At 38.2% G+C, this 27,070-nt stretch overlaps 1 long non-coding RNA gene across 3 annotated transcripts; it reads right to left on the minus strand.

Moving 5' to 3' along the window:
• Positions 1–19,530: 19,530 nt before the first annotated feature.
• On the minus strand, positions 19,531–20,452 carry LOC138911644 (uncharacterized). Of its 3 annotated transcripts, none has more exons than XR_011417333.1 (3): positions 20,208–20,452; positions 19,948–20,012; positions 19,531–19,859 (listed from the first exon to the last, which is right to left on the minus strand). It is a non-coding gene; the product is annotated as an uncharacterized lncRNA (long non-coding RNA). The 3 variants fall into 3 exon arrangements; XR_011417332.1 differs by having other exon boundaries at positions 20,171–20,444; XR_011417331.1 differs by having other exon boundaries at positions 20,211–20,385.
• Positions 20,453–27,070: the final 6,618 nt, after the last annotated feature.

Consider the following 27,070-nt stretch of genomic DNA (forward strand, 5'->3'; position numbering starts at 1 on the left):
ACTGCGATTTTGCGACAGCGACGGTGTCTATGTGGCAGCGACGGCGACGTAGGCTAGCTTTGCTTGCTATAACCAAAATTGTATTTCATTAGTCTAAGTTTGGATACGAATTAAGCGAAGCATACCGCTCCTTTCCATAAATCACTACTCTTAGTTAACTCATCTGCATGTGTGAATGCAAATAACCAAAACATATAAAACTGCATTAATAGATGCACTAATTGGCGCCCAGCGTACAAACCCGCGAGTGGGATAATTTTTTAATAATTAAAAAAACGTGAAAGTAAAAAATTCGCGGCAACGAAAAACAAATTCGCGAAAGTCAAAAATTCGCGAAGAACTCTAGAAACAATACGACGCTCCATGAAGAATACCTTTTGTGACTGCAGCGAGGGAGTTTATCGTTACTAGATTCTCCAACAGAATCATGTAAGTGACTTGTGAATTAAGAATAAACATAAGGGATATTTATAGCCGATGCGCTAGTTCGCTGCATGAAACATATCATATGACAGAGTTTTTTGAAAAAAATATAAAGAAATATATAATAAATAACGTTTTGATAAACAACAAAAGTTTCGTTTAACCTAATTTGCCACAAAAGTAAGCAAAAGGAAACCTATTTTGGGAATTGTTTATACGTCATTTCGAAAAAATTATATTATTCTGTGGTTTTGCTTGGAATTTTGCTTAGGTGCGAATGAGTGACTGACTCCGACGCACACGATCAGGGACACTACGACAGCGACGATAGTGTTTTTACTCGTTTAATAGGAGGATTTGATACATTACAGATATCAAGGTGTGCTGTTCCAGCACAAACACAGATTTAGCCATGGATCCTGAGCAGTTGGGTGATGCCGCAGTGCAGATTGCGCTCTAGCACAAGCGCAAGAATTTGTTAATAGGGAAACGGCGGTAAGGCAGAAGCTTCAACAACAGATTGGGCAGGTGTCAAACAAGTTAAGAAACACACAATTTTCAGTGCCAGAAGTGAGTGTTTATAAGGAAGTTGGAATCATTGTCGGGGTGGAATGTAACGAGCCGCTCGACGTGGTAAAACGTCCTAATGATTGCCATGGGACTCAAGACATTTACGTGTCCTGGAGGCAGGCCGCGGATGCCACCTATAAAACTTTCAAAAAATATAACGGAAGTTCACGTCACTACCAAGCCACCGTAATCACTCGGAGTAAAGTAAGAGGCTCGGCAGACGCGGTTCTCGCCTCTTTTAACACGCCGTTAAATTTTGAGGCTATCATAACGAGATGGACTTTACTTATAGTGACAAGCAGCCTATCCATGTGGTTAAAAGGGAAATGGGTACGCTCAGGCAGGGCGGCACGTCCATTCTACAGTACTTCGAAGGGGCTTAGAAAAAACTCACGTTACTTACGAACAAAGCCCATATGACGTATGACAGCAATTTGGCGGCGGGCATGTGTGAAAAATTCAGGGGTGACGCACTCCGCGTATTCATGTCTGGACTAAAACGCAGTCTAACCGATGTGTTGTTTTCGGCTCACCCTTTGGAGCTGCCGACGGCACTAGCGTTAACTTAGCAGGCTGAGGCTAAGCACGAGAGATATCCCTTCACGACACGCTTTGCTAGGGGACAAGAAGAGCGAGTTCGTCCAGCAACAACAGCAACAAAAGAAAAAGCAATTCTCTCAGGGTAGTCAGGACTAGAATCCTCAATTCAAGAAGCATAACAGCCAATCCACAGATGGATGCCAGAATAGAACTGGGGCCGATAATGCCCTAGTTCCCATGGAATTCGACTCTTCTTCTTCCAGGTTTAGACAGCCCACAAACTTTTCGAATTCCCACATCCACATCCAAGTCCACAAGCAAGTCACGCTGAGAGTGCAGGGTATGCCGACGCGGCGCAAGAGGCATCAGACTAACAACAAGATGAACATAGCCCACATTATGATAGCGACAGCGTCCTTTTTTTAGGGGAAGGTCCCTGCTACCGTTCAGTCGTCAAAGAATAGCGAGGAGAGACGGAGAATAGCGGGGATAGATATGAAATTTTTAATTGACACGGGTGCGACAAAAAACTACATCAGGCCGCACAAACGCCTTAAAGACGTCATCCCTGTCGAGTCCCCTTTCGTTGTTCATTCTATCCACGGGTCCAACAACATCGCTGAAAAATGCATGTTGTCCATGCTTGAGTGAGACACTTATTTTTATTTTTATTTTTTACTAGACTCTTGATCCACTTTTGATGGAATTATAGGGCTCGACCTGTTAAAGCATGTGGGTTTTATGCTCACAAAAAGGTATGCTAAAATTTTGTGCGACTTCGGAAGCGTTGCAGTACCATAAATGTGCGAACGTAAACCGCACAAAGAACAAAGAGGGCGAGGCACCATCTGCGGCGAAGGCAGATTTCCTGCGAGTACTTTACCGAAGCAGCAAGGCTTTCGCGAACTCTAACGAGGAGGTGCCTTGGAACACGGCTGTTGTGGCCTCAATCCGTACGACCGACGAAAGTGTTTTCTACTCAAGACTATACCCTTACCCTAAGGGTCTAGAGGATTTTGTCATTTCGGAAGTCAACGGACTTCTTAAAAATGCCATAATTCAGGAAGTCGGAATCGCCATACAACAGTCCGTTGTGGGTAGTCGATAAGAAAGGTACAGATGAGTTAGGTAATAAAAATAAACGTCTGGTGATAGACTTTACAAAACTTAACCTCAGGACTATTGCCGATAAATACCCAATGCCAAGTACCGCAATGATACTGGCTAATCTGGGTAAAGCCCAATTCTTCACGACGCTCGACCTGAAACCAGGTTATCACCAGATTACTCTGGCAGAGCAAGACCGTGAGAAGACGTCCTTTTCGATCAATGAAGGAAAGTACAGGTTTTGTCGACTTCCCTTTGGTTTGAAGCAGCAAGCGTTTTTCAGAGGACCATAGATGACGTTCCGCAGGAGCAAATTGGAAAATCATGCTACGTTTATGTAGACGACTTCATCGTGTTTTCTGAAAACGAGTCAGAGCATGTCAGGTACAATACCAGCCTCACGGACTATAAGAAAATGACTGAAGAAACTATGAAACTATCGGCACTGTTACCGCATTCCCATATGAGGAAATTGCTGGAAGTTGTCACTGGACATGTTGTCCGCCCTCGATGTGCACCATCGCAAGGAGAGAAGCCTCGACTTCTTGGGAACAGCCCTTATAGTTGTAGCGGGCACTCCGGACGAAAACGACTTTAAGAAAGTAGAACTAACGCAAACGCAGCTGGTCACTGTAAGCAATAGGCAGAATTCAATAAATTCCAAAGTACAAGAAAAGATAAACCAACTGACCGACACTGTAAACAAAATTCTAAATATCTCAAAAGATAAGCAGGTCACGACACAGGTCACCTTTTTGAAACCCTACGCACACTCAACAAAATGATTATAATAGAAATAGGGAACCTTATGCTTACTTAAACCATAGAAATAATAAATGTAATAAATCCAACAATAATTGATCACTCGGATTTACTGAATATTCTCACTGACCAAGTCACAGGGAACCCCATAACAGACATTTTGATAGTAATATGTAGTAATGATAGTAATGATGTAATAACTTTCATAATTGAGTTCCCTAAAAAGCAATGCAGGAAGATAACCATGTTTTCAACCGCCCACAATGGTTCCGTACTTCAACTTCACGACAATTTGGTGGCTGACTGCGATGATCAGATTTTAGCTGTAGCAAATTGTTCACAAACAGCAACTGCCACATTTTGCAATCGGTCCGAGAGCAGCAGCAGCAGTTAACCACTGACTATTGGTATTTGTTGACCCAGCGTTCTGATCGTGGCGGATATGTCGCAACTATGTTGCCGGCCGCGATGGTCATCCGACACCATACAAGAGGCGCCAGCGCTGCACTTCTGTGGGCAGCGACGGCATCTCCGTTACGTAGGCTAGCTTTCTTATTATAACCAAAATTGTATTTCATTAGTCTAAGTTTGGATACGAATAAAGCGAAGCGTACCGCTCCTTTCCATAAACCACTGCTCTTAGTTAACTTAACTGCATTTGTAACCAAAACAGAAAAAACTGCATTTATAAATGCACTAATTTATATATTCTTGATCAGCATCAATAGCCTAGCCATGTTCGCCTGCTTGTCTGTCCGTCCGTCTGTCCCTATGTATGAACGCAAGGATTTCAGAGACTATATGAGCTAGAGACTTGAAATTTTAGATGTGGGTCCTCCTAGTGCTTGCGAAGATCGAGTTTTCCGATAATCGATAACTTACTCCGTTTCCAGGCAATCGATAAAAATCGATATCGACATCCTATTTTTTTTAGCAAATTGGGTATATAATAAGAGCTGGAGTCACCAAACATGATATGTTTCTTCTAGAATGTTGTGTATATGCCAAGTGCCTTGCATTTTATACTTATCGCCACCTCCCCGCAACCACCGCTTAGCTATAAATCAAGTAAATAACCCAACTTTTATTGCCAACCAATTTAAGCCCCAGTATACACAAATATTGTATGTTACAATAAGATATATTGTGGAATATTTTATAAAGATCGGTTAAGAAAAAACCAAAGTTATATGTAACTGCGCAATTGGATGGAACAGCAGCTTTAAGAATTTCTGTATACATGTACACACACACACAGACGTGCATGTCTGCTGCGCATTCTATCGCATTCTAGCAGCATGGTAATTGCGATTTTTTTCTGTAATGCCATTCTAGTTGCTTTTTTATCATAAGTGCTTAATTATTGATGTGGCTGCTGAGTAGAGGCACAGCATGGGGTGCGTTCTGCCGCGAGTAGAGTCGACAGCAATTAATACGGTCAGTTGCGAGCTCGAACCCTGTCAAGGGTCCTTTTTTTTTTTAATTAGTTTGGTATTGCAATAGGACGGTTCAGGGTATTCCCTAGTCGGGAGGTTCCCGACTAGAACCTCTTACTTTTTTTAATATTATGTCGTTTACTTTCTTATCATATATAAGTTTATTTTTCTGCTTGTTCTGTTCAAGTACTATTCTAGCTCTTGTATATGCTAACTCTCACCTATATTTTGATTCCTAATATTTTGATTCGTAATCATCTATATTATATAGAGGCTCAATGTGCTTATTAACACTATTAAATACCTTGTTAATATAAGCTTTCTTAAAAAATATTGATTCAAAGCGACATTTGTTGGGTATGGTGTTGGTTTAAAAAAATATACAAAGTATTATCCCAGTCAGTTTTATTAACTTATATATAAGATCGAATGAATTCGTTCTATGACTTCGTTGCACTGATCTTAATGTCTGGTGGTGGTGCGCATTAGAAGTTATAATTTTAAAACCAAGGTACTTACATAAACTTCTATAACTAAATTTTTATATTCTGTACGCGTGTCCGTAATGAACGTCTTCATTGATATCGCAAAATGGTCAAATGCGAGACTTTACCCGACAAAACTCTCGCAACCGCATCTGGAATCGATAGCAATTTAAATCAAATGTCGTTCAGCTTGTGGCAGTCAAAATTTTATTTAGGACTATCGCAAGAAATACGACTTGCGAGCGTTTTGTGATATTTTTTGCGAGCCTTTTCTGATATTTCTAACGAGTCTTATAAAACATATTCTATTATACGTTTTGATTCAGAATTTCTTTAAAATAAATATTTTTTTTAACCCATTAAAAATGGGTATAAGGGTAAGTATATTGTATTTGTGCAAAATCCAAATGTATGTAACAGGCAGAAGGAAGCATCTCCGACCCCATAAAGTATATACATTCTTGATCAGCATCAATAGCCGAGTCGATCTAGCCATGTCCGTCTGTCTGTCCGTCCCGTCCGTATGTATGAACGCTAGAAGCTCAGAACCTATAAGAGCTAGGGAGTTGAAATTTTAGATATAGGTGCTCCTAGTGCTTGCGCAGATTGTTTGTTTCCAATAATTGATAACTTACTCCGTTTCCAAGCAATCGTTTAAAATCGATATCGATATCCTGTTTTTTTTTTTTTGGCAATTTTGGTAAGTAATAAGAGTCAGTCACCAAACTTGACATGTAGCTTCTAAAATAGAATATATATTTGCATTTGATGTTGGAAGAGGAGGGTTCAGGGTATCCCCTAGTCGGGAGCTTCCGACTAGAACCTCTTACTTGTTTAATAATCATTTTAATTCAAATTGTATTTTAAAAGTAAATAAAATTTAATTTCACTTAAAATTAAAGGGAATTTTTAAAGCAATCTTATAATTATAAAAATTGTGAATACATAATATAAAATAATTTTATTTACAACTATTTAAAACAAAACTTGATGTATTTTAATTTTTTTGGCATCAGCCTTTCCCAAGCGCGCCAAAAATATTCAATCGCAAAAATATTTAATTACATTCTGAAAGAAAATAGATTAGTTATTAATTTATACTTGTTAATAACTTACCTCTCTATAGAAATCCAAATTTTAAGAAATCACTTATCATTTTTACCACGTGTTTGCTCGCTTCGGCGGACAATAGAAAAAAAAGGAACTTTTCAACCACCAACAACCGGTCTGAGTAGGAAAAAACAACAACACAGCATCCGAATACCACGTCGTTTTTACTCCCTCGCTCTCATGACAATGTTGCATTCTCTGAGCACGATTAACATTTGAAACAAAAACAACACGCCATTCTCTCTCCTGTGCACGCAATTTTATCGTACGTATCTCACTGCAATACTCGTGTGCGAGTTTTTTGTGATAAAAATATATCCCACTCGGTTTCTGCTCACATGCGAGCTCATTTGTGAGCATTTTGAGAGACTCTCGCTAAAGGTTCCCGTGTTGGTCCGCTGGGTGGACCGTATTTCAGAATCAAATCTTCGAATATAGCTTTAGCCACGACTCTTGCACTTTTGTTTGAAATAGGTATGGCAACAAGATATTTTGTTAAGTCACATATCAGTGTAACTGCATATTTATTGGCTTGCTCTGATTTTGGTAGTGGGCCGATCGTGTCTAATAAGTATTACTCTATCGAAAGCTTTACGGGTTTCCGTAATTGTTAAAGAAGTTTTGGTGTGTGTTGTCACTTTTGGTTTTTGGCATTTTTGTATATACTCAGTAATATAACGAGTCATAGCCTTCCAAAAATAATATCTTTTGACCTTGGCCAGGATTTTTGTAATGCCTGTGTGACCTCCTTGTATTGGATCATCGAATGTAGACAATATAGCTATTAGGGTCACCAGGTTGAGTAGCGCTACTCTTAATGTTTTCAATATTTTACTGGCTAGTTATTTTAATTTGAATCAATTGAAACTTGTTTAAAGATATTTTCCTACGGTGCCACTTTGAGTTGGCTGATTTTATGCATATCGGCTTGCACTTCAACCCTTTGGAAGAACTGACGTAAGTCAAGAATTCCATTAATATACAAATCGCTTACATCATATCTTACGGTAATTTTCTTTCTATGTTTAAAGAAACATGTTTCATTTCTTACTTGCAAGGTCACTTCTTTACGTAAATCGTCATTTTTTATGATTTCATATACGTTGGGCTTCGAAGCTTTTTCTATAGATTGCCTAGGCAATTCTATTCTATTTATTTATCTCTTGTGCAGGATTTTTGTCTACTTTAATATCTGGTAGTGACTTTTCCTGCAATTTCTTTTAAGTGTTTTTTATAAAGTTTTTTAACATTTACAAAAATTTGCCTAAACTTCAAGTTAGCGAAGTTGATATCATTATTGAAAGGAACTCGGGAAGTTGGCATGTTGATATAACTATCTTCATTAGTTTTAAATTGCTTAGTGCGCTTTAGGGGCGGCTCACACCGCTAAGGCAATGAATTTCACAACTTTATAAACTTTTGACTTGTAAAATGTGGAAAACTACTTGTAGGCAAAAAGGGCGTGAAGTACCGAGCTTAAAAGCTGGCTCGGTTATGATGATACTGACGATATATGGACTTATTGCTGCTATAGCAAACGCAATATAACGGCCAAGTTATCCGTATTAGAAGCATATGCAGCCACAAAAAAACATTTATGTAGGGTTGGTTAACATACGCAAAAAAAAAAACAAACAAAAAGAAAAAAACGTCGCGCTTTGCTTAGTTGTAGCCCAAAACACTGTAGTGGCTCCAGTGGATCTCATGAGCAGTTTGTATGCTATGTAGTGCGATAATATAAAAATGCATTGAACCAAATGCACAAATATTTCAAAAAATGCTTTGGCTTATCATTTCTATGAGGATCTACAAAAAAATATGGGTGATGCCAAACTTGGTTTGCTGTTGGATGAAACTATAGACAGAAATTATTTGCAATTAGTCGGCATTAGCGAGTCCTAAGTAGATAACGATGAAAATCTAACTATGTAATTAATTTGTTATACCTATATGCCTTAATTAATTTAATTTTAAAATAAAAAAATGGACATGCGTTAACGCTTCTAAGTCATTCGGGTCTGATGTTAAGTGACACAGCTTTCCCATAACTCTACAAATGCGATGAGAATCAGTTAATAAAACTTGCCTATACATATTGGCTATATTTACTGTAAGAGAGAACCTATAAAAGCAAAATCGGGCTGCAAGGTTAATTTTATTTATTTATTTGTTAATGGTCGACAAAACGAGTGTCGTCCTTATTATTCAATAGATAATACATACATAATGGAAATCAAATGCTAAAAGCCTAGTTAGAGAACACAATTTTCTAAATAGCATCACCGACCGATGAAGGTGTTTTATTTGCCAGTCCGGCCAGCTGTTCCCCTTTTCACAGCAAATTTTGTCAGTGACGCTACTAAAGCCTACATCTTAGAAGAAGGGTGTAAGTGGGAAAAAGGTGTTCTTAAGTAAAATTAAAAATAATCTTGATTTTCTTTATTAATAAAAAAAAATACAATAAATAGGAAAAAATAAGGTAAGAAGATTGTTAATAAATTAAGGAAATCTATGCTATATATATAGAATATTAAGTGGATAGGTCACCGACCCGGTGTGGAAAAATGTACAGCCTGTCCGGCAAGTTATGCCCCAGCTCATAGCTGAGGATGGTAAGTGACTTCCCGAAGGTATCCTGAAAACAAGGATTTTATTAGGGATAGAGAAAGATCGGTAGAGAAAACATGATGCAAGCTATAATAATTTTTACATGGCACGCGAAAGGGATTTTGCATCGCATCGTCTGTTGTGCACGTAGATAGGAATAAGGAGCGATAATTTCTGGTTGGTTTAGTCGAAACAGAGAATTGAAGACGCCCTAGCAGAAAAGGAATATCTACTTATATCGTCAATAATCAACTAATGTAGAAAGAAAACACCGAGAAATGTCCTACGGTTAGTTAACGACGGAAGACTTACAAGAAGAAGCCTGCTGGAGCAGGGTGGCAACCGAAGATTAGGGTCCCAATTTAAACCTCGTAAGGCAAAAAGCAGAAATTGCTTCAGAACAGATTCAATACGATTGCTATTGTTATACGATGGCTATTGTTATACTGCGGAGACCAAACGCAAGACCAGAATTCAAGGATAGGGCGAAAAGAGAGATGTACAGAAGTTTCGTTATACAAGGATCGTTAAACTCGTTAGACCATCGTTTAATGAATCCAAGTACACCTTTTGCCTTATTAACGATGGTATCTATGTGAAGATTAAGACAGAGCTTAGAATCAAAAAGAACGCATAGATGCTTAACTGTTGGTATACGTTACAAAGAGGTATTGTTGATTGTTTAACTGACAAGATAAGGTGTAGTGCGATTGAAGGTCATAAAGATACACTTTAAACAATTTTGATGCAATTGATCGCCCGAACACCAAAGTTGCATAGCGTTCAAATCATCTTGTAGACAACAATGATGTAAGGGATTAGTGTATGATAGAATAAGTTTCACATCATCCGCATACATAAGTAACCGAGCATGTGATATAATCGAGGGGAGATAATTAATAAAAAGAGTAAAGGACCAAGATGGCCTTGAAGAACACCAGAAGTAACGTGAATCTGTTTAGATCATTCCTCTTTGGGTCCTACCTTTTAAATAAGAACTAATCAAAACCATAAGAGACGGAGGGAAACCTATTCGATCAAGATTTAAAAGAAAATGCCAAGGTGCACAGAGTCAAACGCCTTACTGAAGTCAGTGTAAATGATATCAGTTTGCATTTTCAAAAAGAAAACATCATTTACCAAGGAAGTAAACTCAAGCAGATTGGACGTAGTTGACCGATTCTTAACGAATCCATTTTTAACAGGGGAAACAACTGATTTGCAGAAATGCTGCAAGTTCGAAGTGATTATTTTTTCAAATAACTTAGTAATAGCGGGCAGTTTTGCAATGCTCCTGTAATTTTGTATATCAGACTTTCCACCTATCTTGTGGAGAGGTATGATATAGGACTGTGTCCAAAGAGATGGAAAAATAGCAATAGATGAAGAAGGTCAGGTCCTTCGACAACTCCGACAATTAGGAATATTGTCAGCCCCTGGAGACTAAGAAGATTCTAAAGAATTAATAGCTAAAATGAGAGAGGAGTATGAAATAATAGGAGGAGGTATAGAACTGGAGGAAGAAATAGAAAAACCGTTCGAATTATTATTAGGACAGAATGATAAGTAAGTTGATTGGAAAAAATTAGCAAAGAGCTTAGCAGAATCAGAGTCATTGCTAGCTTTATCCATTCCGAAAGAAAAAGAAGAAATTGTAAAAGTGTCTCGGATTTTGGGCAAATTGCCTTTTATAACGAGTTAGATAATTCTAATATCATTAAAAATTCAGAAGAAAGAAGGTCGATTTGGTAGATTTAAAATATTTAGATTTAAAATTTTTTGAAGATGTAGTCGAAGAATGTAATAGCAGTATTCATTTCAACCAAGTCATATAAGAAAGACCAATTGGTTGCATAAATAAATAAGCAAAAAGATGAGCACGAAATGAGAGGGTTACAATTGAACATGACAACCACTACAGTAGGATGATATAAATCTTCAGGAAGAGATAAGGGAGGGGACCTAGACACATTAGAAATAAGATTAGAAATTGAATTGATTTTAAAGAAGGATAGATAATTTTCGGCATATAAAAATGACCAAGAGATATGAGTGACAAGGTTTGCGGACAATTTTTGTGTGTCAACAGAAATTACGCAATGTAATCCGACAAGTTTCCATATAGTGTACCAACTACCCAAGGGAGTAACACTTGTGGACCCATTAGGCTCTTCTCAAAGATTTTATATGCTATTGGGAATTTCAGGTCAAATCAATATAGAATAAAAATCATCCTGGTCCCAGCCCGGAAAGTTTGATGTCCAAATTGCGTACTAAATTTGACACTTCTTGCAAGTCTAGTTACATCGACTCACTGAAGGATACTATGCTTGTTGGGCTTGTTGTTTAGACTATTTCGATTCTTTTGTCCCTGCGTTGCAACTTGGGTTTATCCCCAATGTCCCAGTTAGCCAAACCGCCTCAGCCCCGTCAGTTCCTTTGTGGTGATTGGCAATTATGCACATCGTCACCTACGATATCCGAGACATAACGATGAAGCAATTCATGACTAAGTTTATTGTATATGGCACAGCGCTGGCAATCGCAACTCCCCGTTACATGCCGCTTACTAAAACATACTAGGCAAAGCGCACTTCCTTAAGAGAGTCAAACAATGCTCAGCGTGTATATATACTTTTAGCGCAGTTTTTTTTTGGCTGCAGTTAAAGCGAAAGTGCACGCAGAAGGATTCAAACCCAATGTGAAGTCAACCTTATTCATGATGCTGATATGTCGCGATGTATGTATGTTGTGAACACTCAAAATAGCGCTCCTATAATGTGGGCATGTATGTACATTTGTATGAATACTTGCTGTACTTTATTGCTAATACTACATGCATTTGCACACACCTTTCAAGGCTGATCTACCAATCTATTGAGAATATCTTGGTACTTCTTTTAACAATATAATTTATATTGGCACGAATCGAATTGAAATAAACATGCCTGCAAAAAATATAAAATTCAGACTCACAGTCTAAAATCCTCCACGAGAGTTAAAAATATTAAGTATTCGGGTAATCGAACTACCCAAAAAAAATGCACAACAGCTCCGCTTTAACTCTTTTACTCGACAGAAAACTGATAACAGTGTAATGTTAAAACCATCGATCTCCAATATCGATAGTCATTTAATTCAAATAACATTTAAAAGAATCTAAACAAAAATACCAAATGGTGCTGACATCGTTACTAAATACTATATATCATAATTATGCCCTGAACCCATTAAAAATGGGTATAAGGGTATATTGTATCTGTGCAAAATCCAAATGTATGTAACAGGCAGAAGGAAGCATCTCCGACCCCATAAAGTATATACATTCTTGATCAGCATCAATAGCCGAGTCGATCTAGCCATGTCCGTCTGTCTGTCCGTTCCGTCCGTATGTATGAACGCTAGAAGCTCAGAACCTATAAGAGCTAGGGAGTTGAAATTTTAGATATAGGTGCTCCTAGTGCTTGCGCAGATTGTTTGTCTCCAATAATTGATAACTTACTCCATTTCCAAGCAATCGATATAAATCAATATCCTGTTATTTTTTTTTGGCAATTTTGGTAAATAATAAGAGTCAGAGTCACCGAGCTTGACATATAGCTTCTAAAATGGAATATATATATGCATTTGATGTTGGAAGAAGAGGGTTCAGGGTATCCCCTAGTCGGGAGCTCGCGACTAGAACCTCTTACTTGTTTTTTTTTTTTAAATTTATCTTTATTACTTCAAACGTTCGAACCTGCGATTAAGATTTCGATTATCTTGCTTATATACGTTCTGAGTCGACGCTTTCTTACTTACGGACGAATTGTTGGATTTCAAAAAGCAAGACGAAATCAGTAGCGTAACCATTGATAAATATATTGCAACATTTGTTTTAGTTACCTTCTTCCTTAATGTGTCGTAAACGACGGTTTGAATCGGTCGGATTTCACGCATAATCCTTGGCGAAATGAGTTTGTGGTTGAAATTGGTTGGAGTTTTTAGAAAACTCGTCAGGAATACGGAAAATTATGCAGTAAGGAAGCTGAGTAGCTGTTTCTAATATGCGGAGTGGAAGCCGAGGAGAGTCATTTGCAAATTGCTATTGATGGCCAACCGATCCGGGTTTGACACCTTATGGCTGACTTGAGCGTGCGATGATTCCATTTGCATATATGGTCACAGGCCAATGTCGATTAAATATCTGGATTCAAACTGGCTACCTTGGTTCGTAATGAGTACTGAGGTGTTGCGGCTACTGTTTCAATAATAAATAAATAAATAAATAATAAATAAATAAAGAATAAATTAATTAGAGTTTACTATAAATGAAAATCAGGATTAATCAATTACTACATTTCGTCGCCGTCTGCGGCGACTATTATAAATAATAGCGTTTTCTTAATAATAAATAATATATATAATTAAAATAATAATAATTAAATTAATATAGAAATATGTATATTTTATATTAATTATTCGACCGCTTTTTTTCCTTTGGGTTAGAACTCGCAACTGACAGCATTACTTGCTGTCGACTCTACTCAACAGCCACAGCAGCAAAAAAAATACTTTTCCCGGTAGGGCTCGAACTCGCGACAGACCGTACCACTTGCTATGCCTCTACTCAGCAGCTACCACACCAGTAGTTAAGTACTTTTGATAAAAAAGGAAACTAAAATAGCATTACAGAATAAAGTCGCAATTACCATGCTGTTAGAATGCGAAGCAGACGCGTATGAATGTGTGTGTGTACATGTGTACAGAAATTCTTAAAAGTTCGCTAGCTGCCCCATCCAATTGAGCAGATACATATAACTTTGATTTTTTCTTAACCGATCTTTAGGAAATGTTCTACAGTATATCTTATTGTACCATAGAATACTTGTGTATTCTCAAAAAGTCTATTGCATTTAAATTGTGGCTTAAATTGGTTGGTAATAAAAGTTGGGTTATTAACATGAAACTTGGAAACGGAATAAGTTATCGATAATCGGAAACACACTCGATCTCCACAGGCACTGGGAGGACCTAGATCTAAAATGTCAGTTCATAGCTTTTATATGTTCTCAGTTGCGTTAATACTGACAGACTGACAGACAGACAGAAGGACATGGCTAGATCGACTCAGCTATTGTTGCCTTACCGTGTTCTTACGAAGTTTACACTCACTGATTTTTAAATCGGCAACTTTCTGCTTCAGCTCATGCACGCACGATAGAATAAAAAAATAAACCGGGTAGGCAAAAAGAATAATGGAAATATTTTAAATATAAGTATTAAACGCCGGTGTTTTATTGAAATCAAAACTAAACGGAGAGCACAACAAAAACACGTCTGTTTGTTTCGATGCAGTCTAACAATTGACCCTGTCCCTGTCCCTAGTTTCGTATTGTATTGTAGCGATTCGTCCGTATAACATCTATATCCAGAAGCACTGCAACTATCATAATGATGTTGCAGGGAACGGTCTAGTATATAGAAGTATCTTAGTTTAACGTTCTCATCGATGCAATAATAAATATACTGTTAAACTTCTTTGAGGCTTAAACTTTTCTTTTCTATTAAAGTTTGAGATGAGAACTCCTTCCCTTCTGCAATGTAATTTAGAACTAAAGTTTGGTGATCGAAAGCGATCGGAATGGTATATAATATATTTCTATGATAAGTTTTTGCCCTGTTCAAATATCTTGTGCCTTTTCACGTCAGACTTGATGACTTGCATACATACACACGCCAAAATTCGGCGCCTACGATGGCTGCCCAAATGTATACAGAGGAGTTCGACTTCAGCGGTCAGCGGCGGGTGTGCCGTGCTTTAAAGCGAGTTGAAGTGTTTTCAATGCGCACATGTGAGAGAGTTTTCAGTTGAGAGTGATTGACGTGTTTTACTTGTGCTCCAAGATTTTTATATATTTTTGCGCTTTTATCCTGCGTTTTATTTCCAAATGTTGCATTTTTCGGTGCTTTATTTAAAAAGCTTTTATAAACTGTGCAAAGTGTTATCTGTTGTGCAGCGTGTCTGTTAATTATTGCATTTTATAAAATGCGGCGTCAGTTCCGTGTTTGTTGTTATTGGCTGTTTTGAGTCTTTTGCCTTGGTGCTCCCCTGTGCATACACTTGTTTGTGCGTGTGTTCGCTGCATACTTTCTGCTTGTGCATCGCGCTCTCGCAAATTTCTTTCTATTGCTTTTCGCACCAAACAATTTGTTTGTGTACGAATAATTGTTTTTTGAGTGTTTACTTGCTCTATCTTGTGCACCGTTTTCGTTTCGTTTTGCTCTGCGCTCTCGCAAGTTGCTTGCGCATTTAATAATTATGTCGTGCTGTAAGAAACCGTGCACGTTCAAGCAGGCTGACGATTCTGCACTGCCGCAATTTGTTAATTGCTGGCTGTGTGAGAATATGATGCATGCTAAATGTGCAGGTCTCACTGGGCGTGATTGCGACAAGATCGCTGCTATTGCCAAGAAGGGCTGCGGTGGCTTGCGTTGGTCGTGCCCAGAATGCATCGACAAGCAAATTGATTTCTCCAGAATGTATAATTCTGTGAGAAGTCAATTCTTAAAATTAAATAATGTGGCTAAGCAGCTCTCGAGTAATTTTGACTCGAGTTTCGAGTTGCTTGGCAAATATAAATTTGAGTCCCCAACCAATCGCCGGTTTGAGCTTAACGTTTGCAATTTCCCCTTTACGTCTGTTCAGACACCTACGACTTTCTTGTATCTTCCTAGCAACTTGGAGGTATCTCCAATGTTGTCTTTATTGCCTTCTCCAAGCGACTGTCCAATTACCCCGGTTTCAAGCCCTGTACTAGACCCAGTAGAGCCCGTACCTGATTCCGTCCCAGTTAATCAAACTGCCTCAGCCCCGTCAGCTCCTGGCCGCAAAGGTAGACCTGCGCGCAATCTTGCCCAGATTGTTAAAAACAATCATTGTGCCTCGTTAGCTCCTCCAACTCCTGTATTACCTACAGCCCCATCAGCGCCTACTTTAACGGTAGTTGCCCCTCGTAGGCAAGTTTTTGTGTCTCGACTTTCGTCGGACACCACTTCTGAGTCATTGGCAGCCTATATTGCTAGAAAATCTTCTGCTAGCGTGTCAATAACTAAATTTAATTTCTCCACCCCTCGTGAAATATAACCATTCAAAATAAATGTTTCACATGATATGTTCCCAATCATTTGTGATCCCAAATTTTGGCCACCACACATGATTGTTCATGAGTTCAAGGCTAAAAAGCGTAACCAGCCCTTCCAGTCCCTTCAATACAAGGTACCATTTCTGCCCCAAAAAACTAGCTTCATCTTCTGACCAAATCTTTATTCATTATCAGAATGTCAGAGGTCTCATTTCAAAGCTTAAAAATCTTTTCATGGCCAGCACTTCCTTCGATTCGGATATAATAGCATTTTCAGAAACATGGCTAAACTCAACCATATCTGATTTTGCGATTTTACCGAATAACTTTATTTTGTTTAGAAATGATTGGCCGACTCGAGGTGGTGGGGTGTTAATTGCCGTTAAAGCCACTCTCCAGTCTGAACTATTCTGTTTTAGTACGCCTACTGATGCTGAGATTGTCTCAGTTAAGGTGTATTTTCCTACACGGAATATCTATGTAACATGCTCTTATGTCCCACCTTTTTCTGATATTCAAGTTTATATGAATCATATTACTTGTATTAAAGAAGTTTCTTCACACGTGCGGGATAATGACCTATTAATGGTGTTGGGTGATTTAAATTGGCCGAACATCTCTTGGTCATTATTCACTGCTGAAAATTATCTAGTGCCCTCAGCACAGCACGATTTTATAGACTGCATGCTTAATCTTTCGTTGCTTCAAATCAATTCAATTTCTAATCATATGAATAGAACACTTGACCTTGTATTTGTTAACGACTACCTTATTTCTAATGTGTCTAGGTCCCCTCCTTTATCTCTTCCTGAGGATGTCTATCATCCAACTTTAGAGCTAAATGCTAAATTGTAATCCTTTCATTTCGTGCTCATCAGCCAATAAGCCCCGCTATTGCTTTCGCAAAGGAAATTATTCTTTGCTGAATCAGCTTATTTATTCAACTGATTGGTCTTTTTTATATGACTCAGTTGATATGAATACAGCCATTAATTTTTTTTATATCACCCTAAGCTCCCTCTTAGATGTGTGTATTCCTAAGTCAATTCCATCGACTACTTTTTCAAAACCACCCTGGTTTACTCCCAGATTATCACATCTAAAAAATGTAAAATCCAAATATTTTAAAAAGTTTAAAAAGTCTGGTTCGTGTACAGACTTGGCTAAATATTCCATAGCCAAGTCGAACTTCTTTCTTCTTAATTCTCAATGCTATGAGAATTATCTAATTCGTTGTAAAAGGCAATTCGCCCGAAATCCGAGACAGTCTTATAATTTTGTAAACTTGAAGCGCAAATCTTCAATCTTCTTTTTTTCTTGGGATGAATAAAGCTAGCAATGACACTGATTCTGCTAACCTCTTTGCTAATTTTTTCCAATCAACTTACTCTTCAGTCTGTCCTAATACTAATTCTTACCCTTATACTATTTCTTCCCCTAGTTCTATACCTCCCCCCATTATTTCACACTCCTCTCTCCTATTAGCTATAAACTCTTTAAAATCTTCTTACTCTTCTGGGCCGGACAATATTCCTAGTTGTCTACTCAAGGAGTGTAGTTCTTCCCTTTTTTATCCATTGCTAAAGCTTTTTAATCTATCCCTTGAAACTTCTGTCTTTCCATCTCTTTGGAAAGAATCTTATATCATTCCTCTTCACAAGAAAGGTGGGAAGTCTGATATACAAAATTACAGGGGCATTGGAAAACTGTCTGCTATTCCCAAATTATTTGAAAAAATAATCACTTCGAATTTGCAGCATTTCTGCAAATCAGTTGTTTCCCCTGTTCAACATGGATTCGTAAAGAATCGGTCAACTACGACCAATCTGCTTGAGTTTACTTCCTTGGTAAATGATGCTTTCCTTTCGAAAATGCAAACTGATGTCATTTACACTGACTTCAGTAAGGCGTTTGACTCTGTGCACCATGACATTTTACTTTTTAAACTTGACCGAATAGGTTTCCCTCTGTCCCTTTTACTTTGGATAAATTCTTATTTAAAAGGTAGGACCCAAAGAGTAATACTGAGGTTGACTACCTCTAAAAGGGTTCACGTTACTTCTGGTGTTCCTCAAGGAAGTCATCTTGGACCTTTACTCTTTACTCTTTTTATAAATGTTCTTCCCTCTGTTATATCACATGCCCGTGTACTCATGTATGCGGACGATGTTAAACTTTTTCTATCATACACTAACCCTCTACATCATTCTCGTCTACAAGACGATTTGAACGCTATGCAACTTTGGTGTTCGGCCAATCAATTGCATCTAAATTGTTCAAAGTGTATGTTTATGACATTTAATCGTTCTACACCTTATCTTGTCAGTTATACAATCGACAATATCCCTTTGCAACGTATACTAACAGTTAAGGATCTAGGCGTTATTTTTGATTCTAAACTCTGTTTCAATCTTCATATAGATACCATTGTTAATGAGGCAAAAGGTGTACTTGGATTCATTAAACGATGGTCTAAAGAGTTTAACGATCCTTTTATAACAAAACTTCTGTACATCTCTCTTGTTCGCCCTATCCTTGAATACTGCTCTTGCATCTGGTCTCCACAGTATATCAACAGCCAGGATCGTATTGAATCTGTTCAGAAGCAATTTCTGCTTTTTGCCTTACGAGGTTTAAATTGGGACCCTAATCTTCGGTTGCCGTCCTACTCCAGCGGACTGGTTTTTCTTAACCTTCCGTCGTTAATCAACCGTAGGTCAATTCTCGGTGTTGTCCTTCTACATAAGTTGATTATTGGCGACATAGATTCTCCTTTTCTGCTAGGGCATCTTCAATTCTCTGTTCCGGCTAGACCAACCAGAAATTATCGCCCCTTATTACTATCTACGTGCACAACAGATAACGCTATGCACAATTCTTTTCGCGCGCTATGTAAAAATTATAAAAGTTTGCATCACGTTTTCTCTACCGAACTGTCTCTACCCCTAATAAAATCGTTGCTTTCAGGATACCTTCGGGAAGTCGCTGACCATTCCCAGCTATGAGCAGGGGCATAGCTAGCCGGACAGGCTGAAAAATTTTCCCCCACCGTGTCGATGCTTTCCCATTACTTTTCTCTTTGTCCTATCCACTTAACATTCTTTGTCTAACTTACATTGCTTTACTTTATTAACAATTTTCTTACTTTCTTTTTTCCTATTAATTGTATTTTCTTTATTAATATAGCAAATTAAGATTATTTTTAATTTCACTTGAGATCACTGTTTTCCTACTTACAACCTTCTGCTTAGATGTAGGCTCTAATAGCGTCACTGACAAAATTAGCTGTGAAAAGGGGCACAGCTGGCCGGACTAGCAAATAAAACACCTCCATCGGTCGGTGATGCTATTTAGAAAATTGTATCCTTTAACTAGGCTTTTAGCATATAATTCTGTTGTACAATCTTTTAAATAATAAGGAAGACACTCGTTTTGTCGACCACTAATAAATAAAAAAATAAATAATTAATAAATGTCAGCGGCGCCACCATCACGACGGCGAGACGAGCCTCCACAGACTAGGCTCCCACAACGACGAAGCGACCACCGGCAAGAAGAGCCACCAAAACCGGGCTCCAACTGCGAAGAGGAGGCCATATGTGAGACCACGCCCACCTAATCACTGAGAGGTTTGGCACGGATTGCCACATCGCCCTTCCTTCACCCGAGTAAATGGCCGAGTCAGATATAGACTCCTATAAAACAATATATTTTCTTTAGCAATTGTTGAGTTTAGTTTTTTTGTTTGATAATATATTAATTGTTAATATTGAACATACTTACGCCAAGTTCCACCTAAGAGATGGACAGTGAGGGAAAGGCCCCCCAAAAGTTATAGCATCTGTCAGCTGCGAATAGGGATACATGTATATATATAATATATATATTTATAAATAGAGAAATAATAATAATAAACTTTATAATTATTTCAAACGCCCTTAGCACTCCAGAGAGCTCTTTAGGTAGGCTAAGCGTCATTTAAGCGATTTTTTTCCCACTTATTTACTTATATATATGTCTTCATTTTCGGGAGCATCTGCGACTACCTTGTCTACCAAGCGTTTCTTTGGGCGTGACATCGTGTTGCATCAATGAGATTTGTTTCTAGACTAATTTCACAATGCCAACATTCCACGTGTGTACACCACCACGTGTGTTTACCACCACTGACACTCGCCTTCCAGGCGATAGCACTATTTTCCTCTCTCTTTAGCTCATTGTTACGCCTAGGCTGCGCTGCACAGAGAACTCTGCCAGGCTCGCAATAATGGAAAGCACAAAGCGATGCAGAAAGAATCAGTATAGAATGGAAGAAATTTAAATTAGACAAGCAACGTATTCTTGTGAAATTTAACAACAATCGATTTATTCATGCTTTTATTCATTTTCATTCGTAATACTTAAAATGAAGCGCCACGACATATATATATATATATATATATATATATATATATACGCAACTTTCCAACATACCATTTTGTGAACTAGTAAGAGGTTCTAGTCGGGAGCTCCCGATTAGGGAATACCCTGAACCCTCTTATTCCAACACCAAATAATTTAAAAACAAGTAAGAGGTTCCAGTCGGGAGCTCCCGACTAGGGGATACCCTGAACACTCTTCTTCCAACATAAAATAAATATATATATTCTATTTTAAAAGCTATATGACAAGTTTGGTGACTCTAGCTCATATTATTTACCAAAATTGTCCAAAAAACAGGACATCGATATCGATTTTTATCGATTGCTTGGAAACAGAGGCAATTATCGATTATCGGAGACAAACTCGATCTGCGGGAACTAGGAGCATCTTCATCTAAAATTTCAAGTCTCTAGCTCTTAAAGGTTCTGAGATAATTAAATTAATATAGAAATATGTATATTTTATATTAATTATTCGACCGCTTTTTTTCCTTTGGGTTAGAACTCGCAACTGACAGCATTACTTGCTGTCGACTCTACTCAACAGCCACAGCAGCAAAAAAAATACTTTTCCCGGTAGGGCTCGAACTCGCGACAGACCGTACCACTTGCTATGCCTCTACTCAGCAGCTACCACACCAGTAGTTAAGTACTTTTGATAAAAAGGGAAACTAAAATAGCATTACAGAATAAAGTCGCAATTACCATGCTGTTAGAATGCGAAGCAGACGCGTATGAATGTGTGTGTGTACATGTGTACAGAAATTCTTAAAAGTTCGCTAGCTGCCCCATCCAATTGAGCAGATACATATAACTTTGATTTTTTCTTAACCGATCTTTAGGAAATGTTCTACAGTATATCTTATTGTACCATAGAATACTTGTGTATTCTCAAAAAGTCTATTGCATTTAAATTGTGGCTTAAATTGGTTGGTAATAAAAGTTGGGTTATTAACATGAAACTTGGAAACGGAATAAGTTATCGATAATCGGAAACACACTCGATCTCCACAGGCACTGGGAGGACCTAGATCTAAAATGTCAGTTCATAGCTTTTATATGTTCTCAGTTGCGTTAATACTGACAGACTGACAGACAGACAGAAGGACATGGCTAGATCGACTCAGCTATTGTTGCCTTACCGTGTTCTTACGAAGTTTACACTCACTGATTTTTAAATCGGCAACTTTCTGCTTCAGCTCATGCACGCGCGATAGAATAAAAAAATAAACCGGGTAGGCAAAAAGAATAATGGAAATATTTTAAATATAAGTATTAAACGCCGGTGTTTTATTGAAATCAAAACTAAACGGAGAGCACAACAAAAACACGTCTGTTTGTTTCGATGCAGTCTAACAATTGACCCTGTCCCTGTCCCTAGTTTCGTATTGTATTGTAGCGATTCGTCCGTATAACATCTATATCCAGAAGCACTGCAACTATCATAATGATGTTGCAGGGAACGGTCTAGTATATAGAAGTATCTTAGTTTAACGTTCTCATCGATGCAATAATAAATATACTGTTAAACTTCTTTGAGGCTTAAACTTTTCTTTTCTATTAAAGTTTGAGATGAGAACTCCTTCCCTTCTGCAATGTAATTTAGAACTAAAGTTTGGTGATCGAAAGCGATCGGAATGGTATATAATATATTTCTATGATAAGTTTTTGCCCTGTTCAAATATCTTGTGCCTTTTCACGTCAGACTTGATGACTTGCATACATACACACGCCAAAATTCGGCGCCTACGATGGCTGCCCAAATGTATACAGAGGAGTTCGACTTCAGCGGTCAGCGGCGGGTGTGCCGTGCTTTAAAGCGAGTTGAAGTGTTTTCAATGCGCACATGTGAGAGAGTTTTCAGTTGAGAGTGATTGACGTGTTTTACTTGTGCTCCAAGATTTTTATATATTTTTGCGCTTTTATCCTGCGTTTTATTTCCAAATGTTGCATTTTTCGGTGCTTTATTTAAAAAGCTTTTATAAACTGTGCAAAGTGTTATCTGTTGTGCAGCGTGTCTGTTAATTATTGCATTTTATAAAATGCGGCGTCAGTTCCGTGTTTGTTGTTATTGGCTGTTTTGAGTCTTTTGCCTTGGTGCTCCCCTGTGCATACACTTGTTTGTGCGTGTGTTCGCTGCATACTTTCTGCTTGTGCATCGCGCTCTCGCAAATTTCTTTCTATTGCTTTTCGCACCAAACAATTTGTTTGTGTACGAATAATTGTTTTTTGAGTGTTTACTTGCTCTATCTTGTGCACCGTTTTCGTTTCGTTTTGCTCTGCGCTCTCGCAAGTTGCTTGCGCATTTAATAATTATGTCGTGCTGTAAGAAACCGTGCACGTTCAAGCAGGCTGACGATTCTGCACTGCCGCAATTTGTTAATTGCTGGCTGTGTGAGAATATGATGCATGCTAAATGTGCAGGTCTCACTGGGCGTGATTGCGACAAGATCGCTGCTATTGCCAAGAAGGGCTGCGGTGGCTTGCGTTGGTCGTGCCCAGAATGCATCGACAAGCAAATTGATTTCTCCAGAATGTATAATTCTGTGAGAAGTCAATTCTTAAAATTAAATAATGTGGCTAAGCAGCTCTCGAGTAATTTTGACTCGAGTTTCGAGTTGCTTGGCAAATATAAATTTGAGTCCCCAACCAATCGCCGGTTTGAGCTTAACGTTTGCAATTTCCCCTTTACGTCTGTTCAGACACCTACGACTTTCTTGTATCTTCCTAGCAACTTGGAGGTATCTCCAATGTTGTCTTTATTGCCTTCTCCAAGCGACTGTCCAATTACCCCGGTTTCAAGCCCTGTACTAGACCCAGTAGAGCCCGTACCTGATTCCGTCCCAATTAATCAAACTGCCTCAGCCCCGTCAGCTCCTGGCCGCAAAGGTAGACCTGCGCGCAATCTTGCCCAGATTGTTAAAAACAATCATTGTGCCTCGTTAGCTCCTCCAACTCCTGTATTACCTACAGCCCCATCAGCGCCTACTTTAACGGTAGTTGCCCCTCGTAGGCAAGTTTTTGTGTCTCGACTTTCGTCGGACACCACTTCTGAGTCATTGGCAGCCTATATTGCTAGAAAATCTTCTGCTAGCGTGTCAATAACTAAATTTAATTTCTCCACCCCTCGTGAAATATAACCATTCAAAATAAATGTTTCACATGATATGTTCCCAATCATTTGTGATCCCAAATTTTGGCCACCACACATGATTGTTCATGAGTTCAAGCCTAAAAAGCGTAACCAGCCCTTCCAGTCCCTTCAATACAGGGTACCATTTCTGCCCCAAAAAACTAGCTTCATCTTCTGACCAAATCTTTATTCATTATCAGAATGTCAGAGGTCTCATTTCAAAGCTTAAAAATCTTTTCATGGCCAGCACTTCCTTCGATTCGGATATAATAGCATTTTCAGAAACATGGCTAAACTCAACCATATCTGATTTTGCGATTTTACCGAATAACTTTATTTTGTTTAGAAATGATTGGCCGACTCGAGGTGGTGGGGTGTTAATTGCCGTTAAAGCCACTCTCCAGTCTGAACTATTCTGTTTTAGTACGCCTACTGATGCTGAGATTGTCTCAGTTAAGGTGTATTTTCCTACACGGAATATCTATGTAACATGCTCTTATGTCCCACCTTTTTCTGATATTCAAGTTTATATGAATCATATTACTTGTATTAAAGAAGTTTCTTCACACGTGCGGGATAATGACCTATTAATTATGTTGGGTGATTTTAATTTGCCGAACATCTCTTGGTCATTATTCACTGCTGAAAACTATCTAGTGCCCTCAGCACAGCACGATTTTATAGACTGCATGCTTAATCTTTCGTTGCTTCAAATCAATTCAATTTCTAATCATATGAATAGAACACTTGACCTTGTATTTGTTAACGACTACCTTATTTCTAATGTGTCTAGGTCCCCTCCTTTATCTCTTCCTGAGGATGTCTATCATCCAACTTTAGAGATTACAATGCTAAATTGTAATCCTTTCATTTCGTGCTCATCAGCCAATAAGCCCCGCTATTGCTTTCGCAAAGGAAATTATTCTTTGCTGAATCAGCTTATTTATTCAACTGATTGGTCTTTTTTATATGACTCAGTTGATATGAATACAGCCATTAATTTTTTTTATATCACCCTAAGCTCCCTCTTAGATGTGTGTATTCCTAAGTCAATTCCATCGACTACTTTTTCAAAACCACCCTGGTTTACTCCCAGATTATCACATCTAAAAAATGTAAAATCCAAATATTTTAAAAAGTTTAAAAAGTCTGGTTCGTGTACAGACTTGGCTAAATATTCCATAGCCAAGTCGAACTTCTTTCTTCTTAATTCTCAATGCTATGAGAATTATCTAATTCGTTGTAAAAGGCAATTCGCCCGAAATCCGAGACAGTCTTATAATTTTGTAAACTTGAAGCGCAAATCTTCAATCTTCTTTTTTTCTTGGGATGAATAAAGCTAGCAATGACACTGATTCTGCTAACCTCTTTGCTAATTTTTTCCAATCAACTTACTCTTCAGTCTGTCCTAATACTAATTCTTACCCTTATACTATTTCTTCCCCTAGTTCTATACCTCCCCCCATTATTTCACACTCCTCTCTCCTATTAGCTATAAACTCTTTAAGATCTTCTTACTCTCCTGGGCCGGACAATATTCCTAGTTGTCTACTCAAGGAGTGTAGTTCTTCCCTTTTTTATCCATTGCTAAATCTTTTTAATCTATCCCTTGAAACTTCTGTCTTTCCATCTCTTTGGAAAGAATCTTATATCATTCCTCTTCACAAGAAAGGTAGGAAGTCTGATATACAAAATTACAGGGGCATTGGAAAACTGTCTCCTATTCCCAAATTATTTGAAAAAATAATCACTTCGAATTTGCAGCACTTCTGCAAATCAGTTGTTTCCCCTGTTCAACATGGATTCGTAAAGAATCGGTCAACTACGACCAATCTGCTTGAGTTTACTTCCTTGGTAAATGATGCTTTCCTTTCGAAAATGCAAACTGATGTCATTTACACTGACTTCAGTAAGGCGTTTGACTCTGTGCACCATGACATTTTACTTTCTAAACTTGACCGAATAGGTTTCCCTCTGTCCCTTTTACTTTGGATTAATTCTTATTTAAAAGGTAGGACCCAAAGAGTAATACTGAGGTTGACTACCTCTAAAAGGGTTCACGTTACTTCTGGTGTTCCTCAAGGAAGTCATCTTGGACCTTTACTCTTTACTCTTTTTATAATTATCTTCCCTCTGTTATATCACATGCCCGTGTACTCATGTATGCGGACGATGTTAAACTTTTTCTATCATACACTAACCCTCTACATCATTCTCGTCTACAAGACGATTTGAACGCTATGCAACCTTGGTGTTCGGCCAATCAATTGCATCTAAATTGTTCAAAGTGTATGTTTATGACATTTAATCGTACTACACCTTATCTTGTCAGTTATACAATCGACAATATCCCTTTGCAACGTATACTAACAGTTAAGGATCTAGGCGTTATTTTTGATTCTAAACTCTGTTTCAATCTTCATATAGATACCATTGTTAATGAGGCAAAAGGTGTACTTGGATTCATTAAACGATGGTCTAAAGAGTTTAACGATCCTTTTATACCAAAACTTCTGTACATCTCTCTTGTTCGCCCTATCCTTGAATACTGCTCTTGCATCTGGTCTCCACAGTATATCAACAGCCAGGATCGTATTGAATCTGTTCAGAAGCAATTTCTGCTTTTTGCCTTACGAGGTTTAAATTGGGACCCTAATCTTCGGTTGCCGTCCTACTCCAGCAGACTGGTTCTTCTCAACCTTCCGTCGTTAATCAACCGTAGGACAATTCTCGGTGTTGTCCTTCTACATAAGTTGATTATTGGCGACATAGATTCTCCTTTTCTGCTAGGGCGTCTTCAATTCTCTGTTCCGGCTAGACCAACCAGAAATTATCGCCCCTTATTACTATCTACGTGCACAACAGATAACGCTATGCACAATTCTTTTCGCGCGCTATGTAAAAATTATAAAAGTTTGCATCACGTTTTCTCTACCGAACTGTCTCTACCCCTAATAAAATCGTTGCTTTCAGGATACCTTCGGGAAGTCGCTGACCATTCCCAGCTATGAGCAGGGGCATAGCTAGCCGGACAGGCTGAAAAATTTTCCCCCACCGTGTCGATGCTTTCCCATTACTTTTCTCTTTGTCCTATCCACTTAACATTCTTTGTCTAACTTACATTGCTTTACTTTATTAACAATTTTCTTACTATCTTTTTTCCTATTAATTGTATTTTCTTTATTAATATAGCAAATTAAGATTATTTTTAATTTCACTTGAGATCACTGTTTTCCTACTTGCAACCTTCTGCTTAGATGTAGGCTCCAATAGCCTCACTGACAAAATTAGCTGTGAAAAGGGGCACAGCTGGCCGGACTAGCAAATAAAACACCTCCATCGGTCGGTGATG

This window comes from Drosophila virilis, unplaced genomic scaffold, assembly GCF_030788295.1.
Source record: "Drosophila virilis strain 15010-1051.87 unplaced genomic scaffold, Dvir_AGI_RSII-ME tig00001822, whole genome shotgun sequence".
Lineage (NCBI taxonomy): Eukaryota > Metazoa > Arthropoda > Insecta > Diptera > Drosophilidae > Drosophila > Drosophila virilis.